We start from the raw sequence: 20,051 nt of genomic DNA on the forward strand, positions 1-20,051 counted from the left end.
TCCACATTTTGTTGAAATATTCATCAATTGATGGGCAAATGGGTTGTTTCCCCCTTTGGCCTTCTGAATATTCCTGCTGTTAGTATTTGTGTTCCAAGTTTTTGTTTTACTAATCTGTTTTCAATTTTCTTGACTATATGTCTAGAAACAGAAATGCTGGGTGAAGTGGAAATCCTGTTTCCCTTTCCATGAATGTCCCAAACTGCATTGCACACTGTCTCATTTTTATTTCCCAAGTGTAGTGTATGAGAATTCCAAAATTCCTCCACAACCTCCCACCTTTGCTATTTTCCATTTTGTTTTAATTCTAGCCATCCCAGGAGCTGTGAAGTGGTATGACCTTGTGTTTTGACTTATATGTACTTCAATTCCTAGTAATGTGGAGTACTTTTTCCTGTGTGGAAAGGGCAATGGTTTTACAGTCTGGGATACCTGCACATATCAGTCTAAGCCACCTCTCCTTGGCAAAGCCATTTAGCCTCCCTGGGGCTTGGTTTCCAGGCACAGTGAGTCCTTACTGAATCTGTGTCTGTCTAGGGATTGAGACAGAAACCCCACTTTGGCTTGGTTCTCTGCATGAGGGAATGGCCTTTACTCTCTACAGTGAAGAAGGAGCAAAGCAGGGAGGAATCCAGAGAGGGGCAGCTGGGATTGAGGGCCCAGGCCTTTGTGGGATAATTCAGCCTGGGAGGAGTTGGAAGCTCCTTGTCTGTCCCACTTCCTGCCAGCTGAATTCATTGGGAGTTTTCAGCCCTCCCCTAAAGAGCCTTTCACCAGGAGAAGGCAGCTGGGGTGTGTTTTGACCTGAAAGGCAAAAGGGGAGTTGCCAGTCCTGGAGAAAGCATCACGTGAACCTATTCATTCACCTGTCTTCCTGGTTAATCCCCACCCATTTCTGCCCCAAAAGCCAGGGAGGAGGTGAGAAAATGGGCCTGAGATCAGGGCCCCAGCACCAGGCCTGGAGTATAGGGCAGCAGGTGGTCCTAAGGCAGCCCAGATGGTGAAGATCAGTGGGGGAGGGGAGGGTGGAGACTGGAAAGCAGGAGGAGGGAGAGGCAAAGGGTGCCCAGTTGTGCTGCCTGGAGGTTGATGCAGAGGTGGTGGGGTTTTTTGAAAGTGTTTCTTTCAAGGGTGTTTACACAGGACAGTGGATCTGGGCAAGGTGTCTTCAGTTCTCACTGGAAACATGCCTTTATATGTGAAGTTGTTGGGTTATTTTTCTTTCTTTTGCTTGGTGGTACTGGGGATTGAGCCCAGGGCTCCGCAGTGCCTTACATCCCCAGCCCTTTATTATCACTATCATAGTTCTTGTTGTTGTTTTGGGACAGGGTGTTGCTGAGTTGCCCAGGCTGATCATGAATTTGCAATCCTCCTGCCTCAAGCTCAGGAGCAGTTGGATTACAGGCGTGTACTACCTTGCCCTACCAACATATTTTTCTTAAGACAAAGATTGAGACCACCTTGTGAATGGAAATAAAATATGTCAACAAAAATATCTTCGATGTCAATTGTTTAGTAACCAATAGCCAATGGGTTACACAGAGCCTGGGAAGCTCTGTATGTACTAATTTAAAGGGTGCTTATTTGCACCCCAGGCTCCCTTAGAGAACAAGGTGCTGGATGGATATGCACTTCAACTTAGCTCTCCTTTTCTCTGAGTCATCTTTGTTTTCCTGGATAAGTAGCAAGGAGCTACTGTATTCCTTTTTTCAAAAGAAAGGAAGAAATACATGAGGGCACAGGCCAGAGCGATGAAACCCCAGAGTCGCTGTCGCTCTGCGGGACCAGCACACCCCACACAGCCGCAGCAGTCCCTGGGAGGCAGCTGAAGAGGCGCTGACCCCTAGTACCTCCTTGGGAAGAATGGGAGGTACTGAGAGCACCTGGGCTTGGGAACCTGCTTCTCCCTTGAGGAGGGAGCAGTTAAGGTTTAATAACTTCAAGGCATAACAATGGTCAGCTTTGAACAGTGTCATTTGCAAGACTTCTTTTTCCTGTAAATATTTTTGCGAAAGTTGAAGGGTAAACTTTTTTTTCTTTGCACTGTGGAAAAGACTTTATTTCTTCCAGTCTGTACACAGCAGCATTAAAGAAAACAAATAGGAAGAAATAATGATGAGTTTTGTTTCTAAAGCAGGCAAACTCACACTATATGTCAGAACTCACAGTAGAGTTGTGGGGACAGACTCCTTTTTTCCTTGAACTGCATGTTAGATCTTGCAGTATTGTAATTTTTTTTCATTAAGTTTATTGGTACATTTTAGGTATACAATAGTTACATTCATCATTGGAATCTTGTACCTTTACATGATGTATCTTGGTTCTTATTTTTCCCCCATTCCCCTGCCCTCCCTTCACCCCCTGCACCCTTCCCTATTTGCAAAGACTTTGTTTCCATTTTTTCCTTTTCTCATATTTTTTCTTTTCCTTGAAGGGTAAACTTCCGTTTTGTTGTTCCTTCAGTTGGCTTTTGCCCCTTTCCCAGCAGGAGCCTTACTCAAGGGAGATAAATGGGTTCTGGGCAACTGGCAAAGAAAGAGAAAATAGACTTTCCCAAGCCCGTCTCGCCCCGCCCCTTCGAGCATCTGAACTGCTCTTAGGGTGTCCCACGCCTCCTTGGGGCGGGGCCGACACAGTGGAACTCGTGGAGTCCCAACACTTCCCCTTCCTGCTTGCTTTCAAGCCCCGGGGAAGCTATAACACCGGTGTAGGAGGGAAGGATGGCGCCCTTCCCCAGGCCGAGAGAGCCTTGCCTTACAGCAGGGGGCGCAGTGGGGATCCCCTGATCGCAGTGCGCAGATCCGAATGATCTCCATCGGGTAGAACCGTTTCTCCTGGCGTTCGGCCTTTGCCAGGTTAGTCTCCTGCGCCTCCCGCCCCCCTTTTGTTTCCCTGACTTGGGAGGGCATGGGCCTGATGCTGAGTCGGGGACACCCTTTTCTGGTGCCGGGGCCTTGCCTTTCCCTGCACCGTTTGGGCTCCCCTTGTCCTGCGTGCGACCTTGCATGGTGGTGGCTGCGTGTGGGTAACCCGCGGCCTGACGTGGGTCTGGCCAGGGTCTTGAGTTTCACTGGGGTGAGTTTTTTGTTTTGTTTTGTTTTTTAACCGCTGCGTGTGCTTGGCCAGTGTAGGGAGAGCCTCCAAGGAGCATCTCACTTGGTCTTCCCAGTCTGTGGGCCTGCAAGCATTTTCCTGGAGCAACAGGGCGAGAGCGGCCCGCAGATTCCTTTACCCCCTCGCGGGTTCTCCTACTCACAGGCCTGAGGAGGGTCTGGTGCTCAGGTTTGAGCTGAGGGGTCGTTTGCTAAACCACAGGTCGCCTTGTGCACAGGGCCTGAGCCGCTTGGTATTTATCCCTAGAGAAGGAACGTTTCATTTAATGAATGTTTGAACTAAAAGTGCAAGTCATTTCCACATGTGCATTGTGTGGTGGGGAAGGACAGGCCCCACATATTCAGGGGTTCTCACAGTTTCAACCTTTAAAAACAATTGATTGGATACCTAGTGTCTGGGAGTGTGGCTGAGTAGTATGGTAGAGAATTTGCCTAGCATGCACAAGGGCAGGGCATAGGTTCCATCCCTGGCCCCCAAAAAGAACTTTTTATTTAGTATTTTGTTTTATTTTAATTTTGGGGGAATATAGTTTATGAATTCTATAGCATAGTCTCATTCTAAAGCATCTGTGTATGTTTGCTGTTAATTAATTTGAATAGGATACGAGACACTTTGTGTACATTTAATTCCACAAATGCCTTTAATGTTTTAGAAACATTCTTAGGCATAAGAAGTAGTTCATGTCTTTGATAAAGAAAATAATATCATTGAACTTAATCTTACAAATAAATAGAAAAGACTATATTTTTGCCAATGTATTGCTTTATATTTTAGGGAAAATGTCATGAGATTTTCTTTCAATGAGATTAATAAATTAACTTTTAATTGATAGGTGTATTAAAAATCAGATGGGCCAGGGATTTAGCTCAGTGGTTTCGTCACCTGCTGCGCAAGCGCAAGGACCCAAGTTCGATCCCAGGTACCAAAAAAAAAAAAATCAGAGAAAACCCAGCAGTCAGGAGGCTGAGGCAGGAGGATTGCCTGGGCTACATAGTGAGTTCAAGACCAGCCCAGACTACACAGCAAGACACTGTCTCAAAAAACTTTTTTAAAAATCAGAGAAAAATAAAACCTCAGTGGTTCGGCCCCCTGCCTCGCAAGTGAAAGGTCCCAAGTTCGATCCTCAGTACATAAAAAATGTTAACTTAACCTAAATGGAATTTAGGGAAGAAATACAGGACTAGTACTCTGAAATAATAGATGCACTTCTTTGGCTAACATATTTGGCTAAAATGCCAACTAAACATTTTCACTAAAATTTTTGTTTTTTTAAAAAAGTAGCAGATCAACATTACAATTCAATGATCTAATCTAATTATTTTCTTGACAACAAGGTTCCCAGGCAGGACTCAAACTTCAAATCTGCCTGCTTCAGCCTCCCTCCTCTGAGCTGAGATTATCGGTGTATGCTCTGGCACCAGGTTTACATCTACATTTTTGGAAGTCAGTTAAATATTATAATCCCAGTAGCCCACAACCCAAATAGAAAATATTCCAGAATGAAATTAAAAGTAGGTCCAAGAGACTGAGGACAGGATAGGGGTATAAGTAGAATAATCCCCATGTACAGGATATGCCACATACAGGAACCTAATAACCCCAATGTATGTAAACATTATATGCCAGAAACATGAGCTAAGATTAATAATATCAACAAGAATGAAAATGGGGAAAGGGGAATTCAATGAGGGAGGGAGGGGTAGGAGATTTAAAAGAAAAAAGCCATATAGCATTATGTGCATGTACACATTCAAGATGATAATAAAGTACATTTCTACAAAATGTACTAATAAAGTATATTAACAAATCTTTTTAGTGCAATTTCAGCACCCTAGGAAAATAAAAGCATCCTTGAGTATCACAGATGAAAACCAAATGAATGTCATTGGCATCATTTATTCTTCTTCACTGGGGTTTGTAATCTCTATAGAAATTTTATATGCTATAACAAATTTTGTCATAGTTCTGTTTTAGTTTCCTTTAAAGCCTGCTTTACTGTTGTAAAATGTTTTCATGATTGTGAACATATTTCTAGTTCTTTTTCATCTATTTTAATATCAATATTTAATGTACTGGTGTCTTAGTTACTTTTTTGTTGCTGAGACAAAATACCCAACACCCAAAGTTCAAGGAGGAAAGGTTTATTTTGGTTTATTTTTCACAGTTTATACAGGTTTCAGTCTGTAGTCAGCTGGCTCTAAGGCAGGGTGGCATGGCACAGGGGCATCAAAGAGGAGGTATGGTCCACAGCAAAGCAGGCAGAAGGCAGCAAGTAGTCTGTCTTCCCTCTCTCCCTTTATACTCCATCCAGGGTATAAACCTGTTGATTGGTGCCACCCACATGCAGGGTGGGGCTTCCATTATCCACACCCAGAACTATACTAAACCAATTTAGTTATCATACACCCTTAATCCCAGTATCACACACTCTAACCCAGGATCACATACCCAAGGTCCAGCCACCTCCCAAAAGCCCTACCTATGAGCTCATGAGGCTTTGGGGGACATCTAGATACAAGCGTTTACAACTGGCCACCAGTTCTAATCAAGAAAAAACATCTTAAAAATCTCTTCATTGTGACAGAGTATTCAACAGAAATTACTGATGTGCAAACAAATCATAACAGGTGCAGCTTCCCAGAAAACACATTGTGTTGATTCTTACATTGTCTAATTACTCTTTATGAGCATCGCGCCCCCCCCCATTTTTTCCTTGTTGAGCTGGGTCTTGTAGTGAAAAGCCAGAAGATTTCATGTTTTAATGACTAATAAACCTTACATCCCACAAAAGAAGAAAGCACTTTTCTTTTTTTGCTACTTAAGAATGTGGCAGAATTGTGTGGCAAGGTAGCCTATTTCACTCCTTATTTTTTATACTTTTTTCATAAAATCGGTCCCAAAATATTTCTGGAACAGTGATATTTTTAATAAACCACTACTGGAACTGGCTTCGATTGCAGTCTCTAGTAGGCACCCAGCTATATACCCTTCTGTGGTTTTACCCAGGCACGGATTACTGTTCACGTGCTTCCTAAGCAGGCTCTGTGCACAGGTGGCGGTTTTCTTGTGCAGGCCAGCTCCACACAGGAGACTGAGCCACAGGACCATGGTGCCAACCTTGTGGATGCAATAAGCATAGCATACAATAGACATGCTTGCCAGCCACATTTCATCTTTCTAGAGTTCTTTCATATACAGTCTGAAATGACCATGATTATTCATGAAAGAAATAATGAAGCTTAAAAAAATAATTTCAGGTATCAAAGATTATAAAACAAAGGACTGTGCTGTGTTTATAATGGGGTTATAACTCTTTTTTTTGGCAAGAGTCTCTGAGTTGTCTCAGCAGGTCTCTTTATTATACCCTAGTCTCCTGAGTAGCTGGAACAACAGGCATGCACCACCCTGTTAGGCTCCCCCTCGACATCCATCCTCTGGTACTGGGAATGGAACCCAGATCCTTGCACATGTGAAGCATGCACTCGGCTACTGATATATGCAGAATCCCTGAGATTAGAACCATTGAAAAGGTAAAGCTGACAAAGCAATGGCCACCAAACACCACAGACTCACATCTCCTGTAGAGCTAACATGACTATGTATAGGGACAGTTCAGCACAAAAATTTAATAGCAAATGTAGGACCACTTCAACAGGCAGGCACAGATTAGGAAATAGTAATATAGATTCTTGAGACAAGAATGGTATTCTGGAAACGCATAAGTGAGAAATTATGCAATAGTATTTTCCTTTGCTTTTCTTTCTCTTCTTGTAAGTGATCGAGAAATATTTTGTAAATTTTAAGATCCTTCTGTGTCCCTCTTACATAGACTATGAATTTCTATTTCTGTTGAGATTGGGAAGTGAAAAACATATGCAAACACTCTGAAACTTGAGCACACACAACAGCAATAGTACCGCAAGTGCAATAGGAACTGAGCAAGTCAGCTCTGCAGTACCAGGTTATCTGGAGAAATTCACCTAAACTCTGCTTGCTCTTGGGTGAACCATTATGCACTGTCATCCAAGACCATGGGCTCCTAGTTGATGCATGCTGGCTCACTGCAAACAGGGGTGAGGATTTCTTATTAATCTTCAGGTCTCTGGGCACAATGAAGCAATCACTTAATCCTAGGAGCTTAATTCAAAGGGATGGTTCTCCAGCAAATCCAGACTCTCCATATCTGTGCATGTTGTGTGCAGTGGGAGTTGCCTGGGGAAACTGTAGGGCCACCTTGAGGCCATGACAGGGATCCAGGACTGGAGGAACAGTAGGGAGTAAGGACTGGATACTCAAGAGCAGCTGACAGAAGGGACCTTCCATGGCATGAGACAATGTGAAAGAAGCCCAACATCTAGGAGGGCGAAATGGTGACCAAGGAAAGGATGACAGGTGGAATGCCACTCGCCAGGTTTCAGTAATCGCAGGGGCACCGTGCTTCTGTATCTGAGAGGGCATGATAGGAGATTGTTCCAGGCCTTGTACCTGGATGGAACTCAGTGAGGAAATTCAAAAGACTAGGACTTTAAAGGAGTTTGCTGGTCTTCTGAGCACTTGGTGAAAGATTTCACCATCCTCCCCAGCCAGTAATAAGCAGAGTTGACACTCCTAGGACTGATTCCTGAACCAAGAATGGTACAAGAGAAGAAGGAAAGATATTAAAAGCATACTTTTCAAGTGATAGGTAGGAAATTGGATTTCTCAAGCACTAGAGACTACATTGAGGAAAGAATGAGGAGGTTCCATTGGAACATGACACCTGGAAGAAAGGCTTCCCATTAAGGGTAACAAAGGAGCAGAAAAATTCCCACATATTCAGCAGGATGTGTCTGCCAATAGAAAGAGAAGCCAACCCCCCCCCCCATCCCAACCCAGAAAGGCTCCCTGGTCCAGGCTATCACCAGCATCATCGCCACCCCCTCCCACACCCCCACGCCCCCACAGACTGCACACACATCCAGCAGACCACTCATCGGCCGAGAGAAGGAGATGCTCAGGGCTCCCTGGTGGCTCTGGTGGTGGCCCGCAGATGGCCCACCAACCAACAGGCCAAGTGCACAGACAGCTGCGGCTTTGGGTCTAGGTCCGGGTCCCAGTCAGGGGCTTTGGGTCTGGGTTTGTGGATGCGGTGCACGCAGGCCTCCTCTCCAGGGCTGCTCACATGGACGGGTGAGTGTGTAGTGCTAGGCAGAGCCCGGGAGGAGGACGTGGCTCTCCTTGGATTGAGGTAGTGAGTGTGGTTGCAGCGGGAGGCCTGGGCGGCTGAAAGGTGGCCCGAGATGGCATGGTGTGGCGGGTGACCCGTCCTTTCCCTGCCCTGAGGGACGACAACGACGACGACGACGACGACCACGAACCCTGCCCTCCCCACCCCCCAGGACGCCAGCAACCACTTGGGCACCCGCACCCGGTCCCACCCGCACCACCACCCAAGCCCCAGGCTTTTCTTCAGGCCTCCCTCACCCGGGCCACATCCACTCCCAGGTGACAGTGTTAGCCACTGCCTCCCAGTCCTTTTCCCCTCTGGGCCCCCTAGGCCACTACTGCAGGCCTGCAGGCTCTGGTCTCCAGAAGTGAGGGACCTTGCTTTGTAGTGAGTCTTGGTGCCAGGCCTTTGCTACCTAAATAGGAGTAGAAAATGGCGCTGAAGAACTATCACTGGAACATTGTAGAGCATGTGGCTTTCAGCTGGGCAAACCAGGTTTTCTGTCTGTCTCTCTCTCTCTCTCTCTCTCTCCCTCTCTCCCTCTCTCCCTTTCTCCCTCCCCCTCTCCCCCCCTTCTCTTTCTCTTTCTTTTTCTCCTGGGCTGGAAAAAAGGAGATAAATTAATGAATGTATCCTGTGTTTGAACCTTCATGTGAGAGTTATCACAAGGTAGGCATTCATGGAACAATTAGCAATTTGGCCAGTGAGTGTTGGCACAGGTATGTCACAGGCTCTGGGGACATCAATTGAGAACAGGCAGATTGTTGGCCTCCTGAGAGTCAGTGTGTCCAGCTTGTGAAAATGCAGAAATATGAGCCTTTTTGCTGGCTTTTTCTGGTCCTTCTAAGGACTAGAGGTCCTTGGGCTCACAATTGTGGGAAGGGACTTTCTTGAGGTGACAGATGTTCCTTAGGCATTTGGAAGAACCTGAAACAAAGTAACTCCAGTTTTGCTTTCCATTGCCCCAGAATCCAGAGAGAAGAATCCATATTCATGTGGTTTGAAGGCCCCAGGCCACAGTTTGTTGAAGACCTTCACTTCTCCCCTTTATACCCCTTACCTCCTCTGCCTAGGGTGATCTCCCCAGAAGAACGTGGGTAACATCAAAGAGTGACTTCAGCTTGTGACGGAGAGGAAGAGGTGAGGCTATGGATGCTGGAATGGCCCAGGACTTGGTGTGAGAAACGTGATGTCAGGCTGCTTTTGGATTCCTCTTGAGGCATCTCGCTCAGTCTGGCCACATATTCTTTATGCATTCTTGTATTAGTGGGCATGTAGATTATTTTCAGAGATTACCTATTTTTTTTTTTTGGTATCGGGGATCGAACTCAGGACCTTGCGCTTGCGAGGCAGGTGCTGGAACCATTGAGCTAAATCCCCGGCCCGAGATTACCTACTTTTAATGGTGCTAGTCACTTCAACAACCACAACTCCTTTGGACCCAGCTTCACATGTGGTTCTTTTTGAGCCAAAATTTAAGGTTTTAAAAAATCTTTTCACTCTGCTTTTCATTCTTGCTTCTCACTGTAAATCTGGCTAAAAGCAGCCAGCAGTACCTGTGTCACCGCCTGAATGTTGGGCTGCCTTGAAATTCCTCTGCCAGATCAATTAGTCTGCCACTTTTAAATTCAGCCTCACACAAAGTCTCAGGGTATAGACAAAATGTAGGCAATGTTTTTTGCCACAGTGTAATACACATGGCCTCTAGTCCACTTCCCAATATAGTCTTCATTCCCATCTTAAACGTAATGAGTTTGGCCTTTACTGACCATATTCCTATCAGCATTATGGTCTTCTGAGCCATGACCAGAATCTCCCATCAAGCTCTACTTATAGCATTCAAGGCTTTCTCTAGCCTACTTCTCCAGACTTTTTCAAACTCATCCTGCAAGCCAGTTTTGAAGGCTTCTGAACAATATGGCCAGGTAAACTCATAGCTACAACCCCACTTCTCTGGTACCAATTTTGTTTATTGCTCGCCTTTCCCATTGCTGGGACAAAATGCCTGATATACACTACTTAAAGGAGGAAGTTGTTTATTTGGCTCATGGTTTCAAAGATTTCAGTCTGTGATTGCCTGGTCCCAAGCCAGAAACATCATGGCAAAAGGTATGCAGAAGCAAAGCTGCTCACCTCATGGTGGCAGAGAATCAGAAAGCACGGGAAGAGCACCAAAGAAGAAGTGGCCAAGGACCAGACATAATCCCCAAGTCATGTTCCTGGGGACCCACCCAGAGACACCTAGAAGTATGCTTTACTAATCTGCTAGGCATCTCAATCCAATCAGGTTTACAATCAAGATTAACCATCACAATCTGCAAATTACAAAAGATAGATGGAATTTATTTCCATGCTATGCAGTGGACCCTCAAGTTACAACTGGCCTGATATACAAACAACTTGGATTAATTAGATTAATGGAAGATTCATTGGCCTCTTGTTATCTATAGTGTGTACACAGGTAAACATCCAGATCTCAGCTGTATTGATTTACAACCAATTTGCATTACAAACAGCCCTCGGGAACCAATCAAGTTCATAAGTCAAGAGTCCACTGTACTTTCTTCAGAAATCACAGTTGACCCAAAAGCTGTTATCATATCCTGAAAGCACACTGTATGTTGGCTGCATGGGATGTACAGTGCCACATTTGACCATCACTTTGGTAGTCCCACATGGAGTAAAGTATATTCTGACGTCTTTTTTTTTCCTGTATTGGAGATTGAACCCAAGACCTCCACAAAGAGCTACATCTCCAGCGCTTTTTACTTTTTTTTCTTATCTTGAAATAGATTTCACTAAGTTGCCTGGTCTGGGCTCATTCTTGGTGTCTTGTTACAGATCAAACAGTGCACTGAGAGAAAGAAGATCACTGTTGAGCCAGGTCATCTGCCGGTGTTGCTCTTATGGTTGAGTGCTCTTTGTTCTTTTTCTTCTCCTTTCAAAAAAGGTTTATTTGATCCCATGAAAATAGCAATGTTTGTGGTATGTTAGCGCCCCTTTGTAGGGAAACACCTTGCAAAGGTAAGTAGATTCCTAGCATGGAGCAATGGAGTCTTCTGTGGTTTAAGCACAGGTGACAGAAAAGGCCCTTAAGTGAGTTCCAAATGTAAGACCTGAAGCAGAGATCATATTGGGTGATTATCATCCAGGCATTTTGCATACTCTCAATGATTGAGATCAGTCCTGGGGATGCAAGACCAGCTTTATTGCAGTGCAGGGAAGAGTACAAAGGAATTGGGTCTGCATTCCTGTGAGGCCATCTGCCATTGACAGGACCTGTGAAAACTGTGGGAAACCCACAGAGGGGAGCTAGATGTTTTAGTTCTTTGCCTTCCTGGCATTGAGTGTAGCACCCCCCTCACTCATGACTGTTCCTCTCATCATCTTCTGACCTCTCTTGGGCCCTATTGTCTTAGTTACTTTTCTCATTGTTAGCACAAAATACCCAACACCTGCAAATTTAAAAAGGAGAGGTTTGTTTTGTCTCACATTTTATAGAAGTTTCAGTTTATAGTTGGCTGGCTCCAAGACAGGGCAGCATGGCAGAGGAGAATACCAGAGGGAAAGTGGCTCATGGCATGGTGACTGGGAGCAGAGACTGAATGAAGGGAGTAGCAGGGAAGAGATAAACCCTTCCAGGCCATTTCCCCAGTCCCCAATGACCTATCACTTCTGACCAGGTCCCTAATAGCAAGCCAGCTATAAATCATCAGAGGACTGATGAGTGTCAGGCCACCGTGATCTAATCATCTCCCAAAAGGCCCAGCTATGAGCACATGAGGCTTTAGTGAGACATCTAGATATAAACCATAACACCTGCCCTGCCCTGTGGCCTTCCTCCAGGCTGTCATGGATACAGAGGAGTCAGAAACACACTACTCACATAGCCTGAGGTGATTCTCTCCATCCCAAGTCAGTCTATCTCTTAACAAACCAAAGGTCCTAAAGAAGTGTGTGTCTTGGCATGTCATTTCCTTCAAGATAAAACACAATATCCCCAGAATCATTCATGTGTCTCTGTTTTCCACAGCAAGCCTTCTGGTGGAAGTTGTTGAGCTATTGATCCTGAGTTATGTGGGAAGACAAGTACTGTTGGTGTGACACATAGCTCCCTTCATGACTGACCTATATGTGGGACCCTCATCCTCATAAGACCAGGAGAAAGGTGTAGGAGATGTTTTAAGATACTTTCTGCATCCTCACCCAACATGCAGTGCTCAAGAAGAGATGTGGGGATATGTTTAGGTGAATTCTTAGAGAGACTTCATAGGGAGCCCTGTGGAGGAAGCCTAAGATCATCCATAGAAAGCCAAATGGGAAAGCTGGGAGCCACTAGATTTCAGGGTTCAACCAGTATGAACACGGGTTGGCACTTTTTGTGGTAGAAATTATCAGACTAATAAGATATGAAAGGAGGTAAGAAGAAACATTTGTTATTTCTAGAGCAATACTGCCATCAAGAGGATTATCTTTTTAGTCCCAATCTCCTCTGCTCTATAGCAGCTCCCCAGTGAGCAGTGAGATTTCAGTAAAATCAGGGTCACAGACAAGAGAAAGTAAGAAGCCCCCCCATGGGTCCAGAGTTCGAAAGGCATGGAGGAAGTATAGCACAAGGCCAGTTTAGCCTTGGAAGCATCAGAGGCAGACAGCAGGAAAAGGCAGACATCCATGGTGCCTGGAGATCCAGCACAGAAAGTATAGTCTCCAGAGCCTGGTGGCAGCTGTCTGAGTGAAACTAGAAACTTTTGACAAGAACCCCCTCCCATGGGCTGGGAATTTAGCTCAGTGGCACCAAACCTTGCAAGCGCAAAGCTCAAGGTCCTGAGTTCAATCTCTGGTACTGAAAAAAAAAAAGAGTCCCCTCCCAGCTAGGCATGGCAGCACACAGCTGTAGTCCCAGCACTCGAGGGGCTGAGGCAAGAGGATCACTGTGAGTTCAAGGCCAGCCCCAGCTACATAGTGAGTTCAAGGCCAGCCTGAACTACATAGTGACACCCTGTCTCAAAAAAAAAAAAATCCCCTCCCACCACAGTGGGCATTTTCCCTGGAACCCCTTTAGCAGCTGCTTTCTTCTCTAAGGGATTCCAGGACTCAGGTAGAAGACTGTTCTCAGTATTCCGGGTCCTAACTCCTAAAAGAAGCCAGCAACCAGTTCCTTCCTTTGTACATTTCTTTCATGGTCACCTTCCCCAGAAGTCCCAGGAGCCTAAGAACATTGAGCAGGAATGACCCTAGTTTCCTGTTTATACTCCTGGCTCTCCAGATCTTGAACATCAGCTTGCCCTTGGAGCTGGAAATCAAGGAGATAGAAAGATGTGAATGGTGGAGCACACCTGTAATCTCAGCACTCAAGAAGCTGAGGCAGGAGGATTGTGTATTTCAGGCCAACTTCGGCTACAGAGTGAGTTTAAAGCTTCTTGGACTACATAGCAAGACATTGTCTGAAAAGGGGGAGGGGGGTCAGGAGACTCTGCCTAAAGCTCGCCACCAGTATTGTAAGACTCCCTCTTACCTTGCCCCTGGTTCTTCTTGATCTTCTCATTTCCCTGAGATCCACCACATACCTGGAAGGAATAAGGTTCATACTCCTAGGCACTGAGCCCCTCCTCATTAACCCTGACTCCCACTTCTGAAGAGCCTCTAGGGTGGCCTGCATGCTTGAGGCCTGTGACCTAGACTTTCTTTGACTGACTGCAGTAACCCAGATGAAACTTGAACTGTAATGTATCTGTCTTATTCTTCCTTGTCTCAGTGTAGTACTCAATAATCAGGAAATTCTCCATCCTTTCTATAAGAAGCTGGGTATGATAGGGTATCCACTCTTGCTTCTCCATTACTTCGCTGGGCCTCATTCCTTTTGATGGGACATAGCTCTGAGACTCCAGAGCAGAACCCTGCTGGCTGACTTTTATTCTACACCAAAAGCAAAGATCAAGGAGTCAAATGCTCTGCAGTTGCCTCATCTCCTGGTTGCCAAACATGGCTGCCACCTAGGCCTGTCCCCCACCTTCTCCTGAGTGTGCTGCTGAGGCCTCCTTAGTAGTCCAGCCTGGCTTGATGGCTTTCATCTTGACTTTGGAGGTTCTCAGTGGGGTGCCAGAGCCAGCCCCAGAACCCCTGCATGCCTCAAACCCACTTTCCTCATACCAGAAGCCTTTTTTTTCCTGAGAAACACAAATGACTAGACATCATGCTTATAAAGCTTCCACTTGGTGGCACTGTTGCTCCATAAATGCCAATAACCCTGGCATTCTGATCCTTTCCCTCTGCCCTTAGCAAATGAAAAAAGCCCAAGGCAGGCCAAAAAGTCACCCAAATCCTAGAATTGACCTTTAATGTATTGGCATTTGGGGAATAGTGTCCCTTCTTCTCAGATTCTTTGGGGGAAATATACATATCTCTGAAAAGCTAGGTCATACCTGTAACTCCTGCTATTGGAGAAGCCAAGGCAGGAACATCCAGAGTTCAAAGCCAACCTGGGCAATTTAGTAAAGTAAAAAATAAAAAGGGCTCCAGATGGAGCTCACTGTGAAGACCCTGGGTTCAATCCCTAGTACTGCAGTCAATCAATCAATGAAATAAATGTTGCTGGCCATGGTGGCACATGCCTGTAATTCCAGCACTCAGGAGGCTGAGGCAGGGGTATCACTGTGTGTTTGAGGCCAGTCTGGCTACATAGTGAATTCAAGGTCAGCCTGAACTGAGACTCTGTCTCAAGAAAACCAAAATACATTATGTATACATGTGTATATATATACATGTATGTGTATATATATATACATGTATGTGTGTGTGTATATATATATATATATATATATATATATATATATATATAGTCTATGACAAAATAGCCAAAGAATAGATGCATCTATTTGTGTTGCTACATTATCTCCTTAAAGGATTGAAGTAAAAATATCATCTTAAAGCTCCCCAGTTTTCTGGGTATACTTGCAATTATTTCAAAGATTAAGTGGGGTTGTCTTAGATCCAGTGGTTGCTTGAGGCGAGATGAGAACCTGAATTTTGCATCCTTACCTCATAGACTCTCTTCTGTTTTGTTAAAGCTGGTGAACAGTCTTTATCCAGAGTCAGGGCTCAACAGCAGGCCTGGGAGTGAGTAGGCTAGTGTGGGGGCAACAAGAATTGATAGAGGTCACATCAGGTGGAAAGAAAGGCCCTGACTCATGTCCAGGGACCTCAGGGGGCCATTCTCCATTTTTTGCCCCATTTGAGGGTCCATTGGTCAGAACTAGGGCCCAGTAGTTCCACATAGTCCATTAATTTGGTGAGAACTTTTAGTTTTATACCTCCTTCTAGGAAGTTCCATATGAAACCAATTGTTTTGGCACTCATTCATCCCTTCATACATAAATGCATATGTGTAGGCATATGCTCTTATATACTTACTTTTATTTATGTATATGTATATGTGTGCATATGCATATTCCACTTTTTTCTTTTCTCATACAGCCACCTTGAAGATGCCACTGTGGTTAGAGAATCTTCCCAGGGAAACCAACAGCCATTAACACTGCACAGTGTGCATCTGCCTTCCACTCCTCCTGCTGACTCACCCTACTGTGAGAACCAGATGTAATTTTTCCTTGTGTTTATGCTTTGAGTGCCCAGTGCTAATGGGAGCAAATAGAGAAGTCTGCCTGCTTTTGCCATTTTCCCTGACCCCACAAAGATCACACATAATAGTTGCATTTCACTACTTTCTTAACACACATCCCTTGGCCTTTGCACATCTGTGCAGAGTCAGCAGAGTCAGACTCCTACTAATCTCCTTTTCTTCTCCAATTACTGCTTGGGGTACCTATATCTTTTTCTGGAGTGGAGGCAGGAACATTGTATATTTATGGTACCCCAACCCTCTGGACAGCAGGATTCTCTCTCTCTCTCTCTCTCTCTCTCTCTGTCTCTCTCTCAAAACTGTGAGGCTACTTATAAGGTCCTAGTTCAGAGTGAGGATGTGTGTGTGTGTGATGGGTATAGAGTAGTACCTCAGTTCACAAATGCCTGTTTGTGAACAATTTGGTTTGCAAACAGAAGCATTTGGCAAAATTTTGTTTTTGTTTGCAAACTCTGCATCAGGTGATGAACATGACTACAGCCATCTTTCCTGAACAAACACAAATGTGGCCATCTTTTCCGAAATTGCGGAATAAATTAAGTTCATGAACCGAGGTACCACTGTATAATATAATGTGCTTGTCCAATACAGGTGAGGGGCCTGATAGACTGAGGCACAGCCAATCCTTGCATGATTGCCTTTCCATAGAAAGTCAGTGCAGGGCCTGGAATGCAGCTCAGTGGTGCCATACCTGCCTGGCAAGCACAAGGTCCTGAGTTTGATTCCCAGTACCAGGAAAAAAAAAAAGGTCAGTGCAACTAGAGTGGAAATATCTGGTTTCCATTCACCCATCCATGACCCAGAAGAGCCACTGGTCAGCCAAAAGACTGATTTTTCCATTTGAGGATGGTGGAAGAAACAAACTTGTGATGATATTCTGATGTCTATTCAGTTGTAGTCATACAAGTATAGAGATAAAGAGGGACAGTCTGCAAGGTTATATGCCAAGAGGATGGGTATTGTACCTATAGAAATAAGATCTGCCTTCACAAAGTACCACTTTGTTAGCACTACCTCTTTGTTAAAAACAGCCACAAGGCCAGGTATAATGGTGCATCCCTGTAATCCCCGCTATGCTGGAGGCTGAGGCAGAAGGAAGACAAGTTCAAGGCCAGCCTGAGCAACTAAGGGAGACCCTGTTTCAGAAAAATAAAAAGGACTGGGGATATAGCTCACTGGTAGAATAACCCTGGGTTCAATCCCCAGGATCACAAATAAAACAAAATTTTAAAAAGAGCTGCGGATATAGCTCAGTGGAAGGCCTTGTGTTCAGTGCCCAGTACTGAATAAAAAAAGAGCCTCAAATTACATCCATGCAAATTCCAAAAGATAGGTAGAGTTGATTTTCATGCTGTCCTTTCTTCAGAAATCACAGTTGACCAAAAGCTAATGAGATAACCTGAATATACTCTCTAGGTTGGCTGGGTGAGATAGACTGTGTGTGCCACCCCCCACCCCCCGGTGCTGTTAAGAGACAGAACCTAGGGCCTCACACATGCTAGGCAAGTTGTCTTCTACTGAGCCACATCCCCAGCCCTTCTTTAAATTTTGAGACAGGGTCTCACTAATTTGCTCAGGCTGACCTTAAACTTGGGATCCTCCTGCTTCAGCCTCCTGAGTAGCTGAGATTACAGGTATATGTCACCATGCCTGACTCTGTTCCCTTTTGACCATTACTGAATGATCCCACATGGTTCTGGGGACCAGGCTATGTGACTTGGTTCCCTTAAGGGCTGAGGCCAATGTAACTTACTTTAGGAACAGAGAAGTTAATGGAAAACCACAGTCTTCCTGGCTGTACATAGAAAACACAAACACAGCACTCCTGGGGCAAGATGACATGTGCTGAAGACAATACAAAGAATGCAGATATCTGGGTATAGGAAAGGATCTTTTCTCCACTCACTAGTTACGCATTTACTGATCTTGCTGTTCCATGAAAAGAACACTACCCCTACCCCTGTACTTCTCACTTGCTAATGAAAGTGTGTCAACTGCAGAGATTGTTGAACCTGTCCACTAAAGGCAGGTTCCTCCCAGTTCCCTTGTACCTTGAATATTGTCTCTATCTTTCTTTATTCCCCATCACTCCCCCCAACAGGTATCTGGGGGACCAGCCCTTGGTAACATGGAGTGAAGGATATTCTCATATTTCTTTGCAGAGCAAATGGTGCATGGAGAGAAAGGAGACCAGTGTGATCTCGGGTTATTTCTAGGTACTGTTGTCATAGTGAGTGCTTTATGTTCTCTTCCTTCTCCTTTCAAAAAGAGCCTATTTGATCCTACGCAAACAGCAATGGTTGTGATATTTCAGCACCAATTAGTAAGGGGAGACTGCTAAGGTAGATAGATTCCTGGCATTAGGTAGTGACATGTTCATTCATAGTTTACAAGCACAAATGATAGAAGAGGCCCCAGTGTGAGGTCACATTGATAAAACCCCACATAGAAAGTCATAAATCATTATCCAGGCAATATGTGTTCCCTTAAGGATGGTGATCAGTTCATGGAACTCAAGACCAACATCCTGCAGTATGGAGAAGGGAAGAAAGAATTTGGGCCTGGGACCAGTAAGGCCACTTGCCAGTGAAAGGACCAGTAGGCTCCCCACATGACCCTGGGGAACAGGTGTCTGCGTCCCACATTTGAGAAACTATTTGTAGAAGACCCATGGAAAGGATTCGGGTCTTATGAGACTTTGCCTTTCCAGCATTGACAGTAGCCCTCTTGTGCAGGCTGCCCTAGGCTGGCAGTTCTACCTGTCATATCATGGTTGCTGTTGGCCCAGCTCCCTGCACTGTGTCCCTCCATGAGGCTGATCAGGGCTGGGAGCTTACTGTTGCTGGAATATTAAGAGGATGCTTGTGCTGAAGAGCGGGGGACACCCACTCATACAGCCTAAGGCCAATCTCTCCATGTCCATCTATTGATATGCCAAAGAACCTAAAGAACTGTAGTGTTTTAAAGTATCATTCCTTTACATTATACAACACAAGAGTCCTCAGAAGTGCACACATATGTTACGTGTTTTCCACTGTAAGCCCTCTGGTGAGGTTTGAGTGATCCTGGGTCAGGTGTGAGGAGAATAGGTGCCTTTGATGTGCCACCTGGCTCCCTGCCCGGGCTCTCCTCCCAACTGGCCTAAGTGCGGGGCCAACATTATTTGAAGACCAAGAGATAGCCATAGGAGAGGAGCTGTGTGCTCAGGCCCCAGGGTCTTGGAGTGGCAGTGTTTTCTATCTTCACCACACTCCCAGTGACTCTGGGCCCTGCCCTTTTCTTCTGGCTGCCGAAATCTCAGGTTGAAGCTGGCCCTTTAGTGATCCTGAGAATGGCTAAGTCAAAAGGTTCCTTGGTGGGCAGTGGATGGGTTTTGTTATAATTCTGTACCCAGATTCAAGATATTTCCTGATGTTAACAAAAATTCACTGGGAAAAAGCTTATAATAAAAAAGGGGTTTATTTTTTTAATGAAAACAAAACAACTTTGACAAAAGACAAAACAAGCTATTTTACAGTAGTTGTTTGCTCAAATAATTGAATGGGACAACTGCTTCTCCTCCAGTTGTATCTTATAACCAACTCCAAACAGAGGCTGCCCCACCCCCCAGACACCCCATTTTACTTGAGGGGGGAATGCCAAACAGAATTCAGCAGCATGGCTCCCTCACCCCTCATCACCTCCCCTGCTCAGCGTTTTGTGTAAGGGAAAATCCCGTTCAGCCCAATATACTCCAAGTCCCCTGCTACAGTGCACCCTCTAACAGTCACGATGGACCTGGGCTCACTCTCAGACAAGGCTGGGTTGGACAAGATGGGCAGATAGCAGCTTTAACTAGCTCTGAAGCTGCCATGTTTACCCTTTTCCAGCTAAGCCTCAGGATATGAGGACCCCTGACCCCCTGGGGCACAGGAAGAAGGGGCTGGAGGACGTGGAGCAGAAGGTTCGGGAATCTTGCCCACCCAGAGAGCAGAACTCCCTTTCAGGAAAAAAAAATCTATCCCCACTCTCACAACCAAGGAATGGCCCGAGCCACTCAAGAGAGGTGGGGGAGCCTTCTTGAGGGCACCAGGGGTCTTCCTAAAAGGACAG

The 20,051-nt window shown here is 45.2% G+C and overlaps 1 long non-coding RNA gene across 1 annotated transcript in view; it reads left to right on the forward strand.

Moving 5' to 3' along the window:
- Nucleotides 1-2,641: 2,641 nt before the first annotated feature.
- Nucleotides 2,642-20,051, forward strand: part of LOC101724224 (uncharacterized) — a 128,312-nt gene continuing 110,902 nt past the window's right edge. The window contains exon 1 of the long non-coding RNA XR_015446861.1: nucleotides 2,642-2,855. This is a non-coding gene — a long non-coding RNA (uncharacterized LOC101724224). The remainder of the gene's footprint in view (nucleotides 2,856-20,051) is intronic.

This window comes from Heterocephalus glaber, unplaced genomic scaffold, assembly GCF_053883595.1.
Source record: "Heterocephalus glaber isolate CG9 unplaced genomic scaffold, H.glaber_assembly_v1.0 deba00001732, whole genome shotgun sequence".
NCBI classification, from domain to species: Eukaryota; Metazoa; Chordata; class Mammalia; order Rodentia; family Bathyergidae; genus Heterocephalus; species Heterocephalus glaber.